Source organism: Kryptolebias marmoratus, linkage group LG10 (assembly GCF_001649575.2).
Source record: "Kryptolebias marmoratus isolate JLee-2015 linkage group LG10, ASM164957v2, whole genome shotgun sequence".
Taxonomy (NCBI): domain Eukaryota; kingdom Metazoa; phylum Chordata; class Actinopteri; order Cyprinodontiformes; family Rivulidae; genus Kryptolebias; species Kryptolebias marmoratus.
The window spans coordinates 23,629,486-23,636,295 of NC_051439.1; the positions used below are offsets into that span (position 1 = coordinate 23,629,486).

Genomic DNA, 6,810 nt, shown 5'->3' on the forward strand with positions numbered 1-6,810 from the left:
CCTCCTCCCTCCTCCCCCGCCTCCTCCTCCTGACGTACAGTCTGAAAGGAGCAGGTGTCGGTCAAACACTGCCTCCTCTGTTGTGGGCTTCCTCCTCTCAGAGTTTACCAGGAGTCAGTGAGCAGAAGGAGCAGAAGGAGGCTGTAGATGCTGTAAATCGCAGGTTTGCCTGTTTCCCCTCAGAGCGCCGTGGGCGGGGCTTGCTTTGGGAATAAAGCTACGGACACGAAATAAAAGAGATTTATTACTTCTGCTAAAACAGGAAGTTTCACAGAGAAACTGAGCAGCTTCAACAGACAGCTGACACCTGAAGGGTTAAATCTACACAAGCTGCACAAAGAAGAGCTTCTCTGCAACCCTGGACCAACAGAACCTGGAGTGTGATTTTATCTGGACATGTTGGCTTATTCTGTTTATTTTACTTTAAACTGAATTTTATCTTTTATATTGACTTTATTTTTGTTTTTTCTGAAACGACGTGTTTCTGTATTCTGCAGCACTTTGGGCCAACTTCTGGGGTTTTAAATTTGATTTATAGATAAACACAGACTGATAAAAACACTTTATTTTGAAAACCCAGCAGAACGCAAGAACAGGAAGTGAAGAAAATAAAACGTGTTGGATCAGAACCGGAGATGAATGTTGGAAAGCTGCCGTCGGGACAAAGAGATGTTGGTGTTTTTATTTAATCATTTAAATATCTAGCCTTTGGACTCTAATGAATTCTTTTATTTTGAAGAAACGAGTAGGAAGTGAACATCTCCAACTGATCAGCTGTAGGAGTAACAAAAACACTGTTACACGTTCTGACCTCACCGTCTCTGATAAATTAACTAATTAGTCCAACTGAATTGTCTAATTTATTAATTTAACGAGCGACAGTAAATCTTTGCTGGCGTTGGAGGTTTCTGTGAATGGTAACGCCTTCGCTTTGATTATTGATTCTTTTCCTTCTTTTATTTCTTCTTCACTTCATCTTTTATCCAGCGAGACACCACCCTGCCCCTCCTTCCTTCCCTCCACTCCACCACCATGACAGAAGTGTAATAGCATGGCTCGGGTGTGTGTGTGTGTGTGTGTGTGTGTGTGTCCAGCAGACCGACCATGTAGCCTAAACGACAGACAATCTTTATTCTAATGAAGAGGGTGCCAAGGTCAAACGGAGAGCGGGGTGATGAATGGTGAACAAACACACACACACACACACACATTAATTGTGCGGCAGAGCTTCCTGTTTCCTCCATGCTGTGTGTGTTGATGCTCAGAAACAGTTAAAAGGCAGTTTTCTCCTTCAGACGACATTAAACATTAAACTCTGACGACAAACACTCGGAGTCACGATGGAAACACGGATCATCCGGAGGTGGAACAGAAAACTGCAGCGGCGTCCTTCCAATCAATGCTCCTGAAATCTGAATCAGAACAAAACCCAGCTTCAGACTGGACCAACACCGAGACCGAGACCGAGACACCGAGGAGGCCGCGGCACCCTGAGCAGGTTCTCCATCATCTGCAGGTTCTCCATCATCTGCAGGTTCTCCATCATCTGTAATACACCCAACGGCACAACCAGAGCCAGGACCAGGACCAGGACCAGGACCAGAACCACAGCCACAGCCAGGACCAGAGCTAGAACCAGAGTCAGAACCACAGTCAGAACCAGAGTCAGAGCTCTTCTTCATCTGCAGGTTCTCCATCATCTGTAATACACCCAACGGCACAACCAGAGCCAGGACCAGGACCAGGACCAGGACCAGAGCCAGGACCAGAACCAGGACCAGAGCCAGAGTCAGAGTCAGAGCCAGGACCAGGACCAGGACCAGAACAAGAATTAGAGCCAGAGTCAGAGCTCTTCTTCTGATCTGCAGGTTCTCCATCATTGGTTCAAAAAACTGATCTGTTGACTCTGCTCCAATCAGAAACAGAGCCAGAAACAGAACCAGGACCAGAACCAGGACCACGACCAGAACCAGGCCGAGCAGCCACCATCTTCTGATGGAGCTCAAACCTCTTTGGTCAAACCCTGAACACACTCAGAGTGTTAGGGATGACTCTCAGCTACTACCACACCAAGCTGACTGAGCTGCAGCCATTTTCATCTTGGCTAAAGTCAATCAGCTGTGGCGGCCATCTTGAATTGGTTTAGCACTAAAGGTTTGATAAAAACCATCAACAACAACAGAAACTTTATAAAGTTGTGGATTTTAACTCATTTCCTTCAGCGCCGACGCCATCAGAACACGGAGGAGGTGTGATGGCAGCCATCTTGAATCAGGTTGATTGGCCACCTTTCACAATAAAATAAAGAAGCTGTTTGTGTTCGCTCGCTGCAGGTTGTTGAAAAACTCTGCACACAGCCAACCTTGGCCTGACTTTGGCTCGATGCTCCACGTCAAACTACTTTTAGAGCTGCGTTAGATTCCTGCTCGGTTCTGCGTGTGTGAGAGAGAGAGTCGGTGTCAGGCTTCACTCAGACGGCGTTCCTGGGAAGCCGAGGGAGTCTCAGGAGAGACGGAGAGACGGGAGGAAGAAAAAGGAGGAAAGTTGGCGAGATGCTGCTGAGTCGTGTCTCTTTGTTCTAAAGCAGATATATCCCCGACTTTATCAAGACTGACAGAACAAACGCGCCGGAAACAGCCTCCCACAGGACACATAATCCACACACACACACACACACTCACACACACTCACGGGTCGAGGTACTACAGATATTAAACACACAGATTTATCATCTGCGTGAGGACAAACATGATCAGCTCACATGCCTGTGGTGTTAATACTTTATACAAATTATTTAAAGGAAGATGAATTTATTCATTAAAGGAGTAGACGTTCACAAAGAACAAAAAAACTTAGAAAAAGAAGTGAGAGGACATCTGAACCCCCCCCTTTCAAACCACGTTCAGTTTTACCCGTTTCACTGGCCTCCTGTTAGCATGTAAACACGATGAAATGAAAAACATCAAACATCTACGGCTGAAATTATCACCAAAAAATCCCCAAGAACAAAAATCGATCAATCAGTGGTCTCCATGTTTCACAGGGACTGTTATTACTGTAGGTTTCAGATGTTTCTCTGCTCCTCAGCAGCTCTTCAGGTTCTGCAGAAACCCGTTCATCACTCAGTCATTAAATCAGGTGAGTCAGAGCAGAGAAACACCTGAAACCTGCAGGATGGTGTCCCTCCAGGACCAGGACCAGGACCAGGACTGGACACCACAGTAAAACCAGATGAGCTCAGTGAGTGAAACTGAATTCTCCTCAGACACAATCCGTCTTTAAAAGGAGACCAACAGACACAACGCCCTGAATGCTTCTGAACAGTCTGGAGGACAGAGTCAGAGAAACAGCAAACAGGAGCTGGACCTGCAGAGACGGTGGATGGATTTGGTCCTGTTGCATCCTTACAAACAGATCTGCAGGTGTTTATGTGACACTTTGACCTTCTGAAAGGAATCCCACAATGATGGGCTTCTGGGTTTTTAGCAGAGAGGTCCTGAGATATCTCAGCTGGATGATGGAGCTCCTCACCTTCTCTCCAAGGCTGAGTCGGGCCACCTCAGGACCACAGGTGAGGCTTGGAAACCCCGAGCTTTAACTTTCAGCTCAACACAACAGACCGGAGCAACGCCCTCATTACTGCAGACCAGGCTCCGATCTGTCGCTCCATCCTACCATCACTTATCAAAGATTAGTCCCGACCCGGAGGCAGAACCACGGTCTCAGACTCTCATCCCAGCTGTGAACCCTGAAGGCACAGACAGAACCACATCATCTGTCCAGTTCTGTTTGTTTACACTCAGGTACCAGAACCAGCTGGTCCGGTTCCAGCTTCATCCTTTGGATTTAGGTTCTCTCAGTCTAAGCATGTTCTCCTCTGTTCTCACCACCAAGAGTTTGGATTTGAGAAAAACAAATGTAGGAAGAACCTGTAGCTCTTTAGGTTTCCATTGTAATTATTCAATAACTACACTCACACACACACACACACACACACACACTTCCCTCCGACACACAGCAGAGCTCTGCAGGTCTCTGGAGACAACCACAAGGAACACCAGTCTATAAGTGGTGTGTGTGTGACAGAGATAGAGATTTTCTTGAGCTGCAGGAAGCTTCTTACGGAGGATAAGGAGGGACTTTTGCTGCTCCAAAGTGTTTTTTAATGATTCTTTCCTCCTCGCTTCACACGTCTTCTTTCTCTCTCAGATTTTAGATTTTTGTCTGTAAAGATTGAAAGGTCAGATATTTCTCCAATTAGGGTGACAGGTTTGTTCTTTTTATTTTTATAGACATGTTTCCTTTTTTCTGTTTTTATCTTCCTTTTGTTTTACTTTGTTCCATCTTTATGGATTACAGTAAAAAAGTATTTTCGGTTCACAAACAGACGGCAACAAATGACTTTTCCTCTTTTCTATTTGATTATTTTTCTTTTCTTTTGCAGCTCAGTCTTCCTCCCTGCTCCTTTCAGAGTGTGTGTGTGTGTGTGTGTGTGTGAGGGGTGTTTCGGGGGGCATTAGCAGCACAGCAAGGATTGCAGCAACAATTACATGTGAAATTAGCCTCGCCTCATAGCCTGCAGTGTAATTCCAGCCTTCTGAGGCGTGGCAAAGTCATCTGTCTCTAATTAAAGATTTTCCCTCTTCCTCTCGCTCTCTCAGGTTATTTCTCTTCTTCATTCATCCCTCGCTTTTTTCTCTCCCTTTCATTCCAACAAAAACTTTGTTCTCTATGAAATCTGCTTCAGCTGCTTCATGCTACTGTTAGCTTTTAGCTACTGCTCTGCTACTTTCAGCTTCTTCAGCAAAGTTTAGAAAATCATTCAGCATTTCCACAGGAAATGTAAGTTCTCTGGTTTTGTTGGGTCCTGTGAACTTTGACCTGTCAGATCTGATAAAGCGGAGACGAAGGAAACGACTGGGAGTTTCTCTGCAGAGGAACATAATCTGTCCTGAGTGTCAGGAGGAACCATCATGTCTTCATACCCATCAAACATCAGATATCTGAGACATGAAGACCACCAGAACCCTGCTGTAGATCCTGTGATGTTCTGAAAGCTGGACCACGGACCCAGTGTGTGTGTGTGTGCAGCCTCCGTCACACTCGCGCTCTGATTGGGTTTGGAACCAACTTAATGAGCAGGTGTGTGTGACTGCAGGAGTGTGTGTGTGTGTGTGTGTTTGGGAATGTATAAGTGTGTATGTTTCTCCATCAGAGCACCATGGGCTATTTGAAATGAGAATTTAGCGGCCAGGAAGCGCACACACACACACACACACACACACACTCCTGATAGCCGCTGTAATTAGTTGGACTCTACTGGAACTCGCCACAGGGGGAGAAAGGGGGGAGGGGGGGAGGTTTGTGATGACTTAATGCAATGAAATAATTTCAACTGAAAACTTAAATGAAATTTCTGATTTGTCCCTTGGAAGTTATTTATTAGGACACCTTCGTGTCACCTTCTCATGTTCCTCTCATGGATCCACGAGTTCATCTGTTCTTCTAATTCAAGGCAAATAATGAATAAACTTGGAACAAAACCGTCCAGTCTGATGGACCTTATTTAGTTCAAACAGCAGGTAAAGATTCCTAAAGAGAGAATTTAAGTTTAATTAAAATTCAGAAACCTTCTCAAGCCGAGGTTCAGAAAATAAACAGATCTTTACAGGATATAACTTCATATAACTTCATCTGTAGCCCAGGGGCTGTTTTACTGAAACACAGGCTGCTGTTTGCAAATTTAAAGCAGATTATTTGAATAGTGATTTATAGTTTTCCTTGGTAACACTGACAGGAAGACATCCCATAATTTACAGCATATTTTTATTTCTGTCCCTGTTTTTCCTCCTGTATGATTTCACACATTTAACTAAGCTCCTTTGATATAATAATTATTACTGTTATTATTATCATGAAGACTTTTTGTTGTTGGGGGACGTTTATAAAAACAAAGACCAGCTGTACGCTGCGAGGTATTAAAAAGCTGTTACCATCTGGGGGTGGAGGGGATAATTTCTGAGTAATCATCATGAAAGAAGACGCCACACCAGGGATCCTGTGGACGCTTCTGATTGGCTGCTCGAGCTTTGCGGGTTATCCACCGACTCCAAACTGTTTCTGAATGATCTGAGCATCTTTAAAGCTATTGTTTTTATTTCTTTATGTAATTCCACCTCCAGCTGTTTCCATTTGTAATTTAAACTTCTTCAGATATCCAATGTGTTCCTATATGATAAACAGCATCAAATGTGTTTGACTTTTTCTGTGCGCTCGCCCATTATGCTCACACTTTATTGTTTCCTTGTGAATATTTATTAGCCGTTTGGTTATTTGTTTGTCTCAACGGGATATTATCTCGCTCTGAATTGTCACAAAAACGCACACATTTCTCAGGGCTTTTCGTTTTAAATCCAGTAAACCTTAGACTAAAACCTTCCACCTCCTTTGTCTGATTGGTTGAAAGCCTCTCAGAGGTCATCCTGCTCCGATCAGCTCTCAGGCTCGGGTCTGTGAGTCTGTAAATTATATTTAAAAAGTTTTAGTATTTATTACAGGTAGAATGAGTCCAAAGAAGCTCGAAGCTGCAGGATGGATCTCAAAAGAGCTGCTGCAGAAAAAGATGGGATGGAGTGAGCCTCACAGCTCAACTATAACCAGTTTCTCATGAAACAAATTTATGTTGAGCTGTATCTAAAAACAATATCCATTTACAACCATTTACAACGTGTAGTCGTGTTTCTCAACAGATAACTGACAGAAATGATGAACAGTCAGGTCAAGACAGACGGAAAGGAGCTGACTTCCATG

The 6,810-nt window shown here is 44.2% G+C and overlaps 1 protein-coding gene across 1 annotated transcript in view; it reads right to left on the minus strand.

Moving 5' to 3' along the window:
• akap6 (A kinase (PRKA) anchor protein 6) overlaps positions 1-6,810 on the minus strand; it is a gene marked incomplete in the record, with an annotated part of 131,189 nt that overhangs the window by 50,488 nt on the left and 73,891 nt on the right.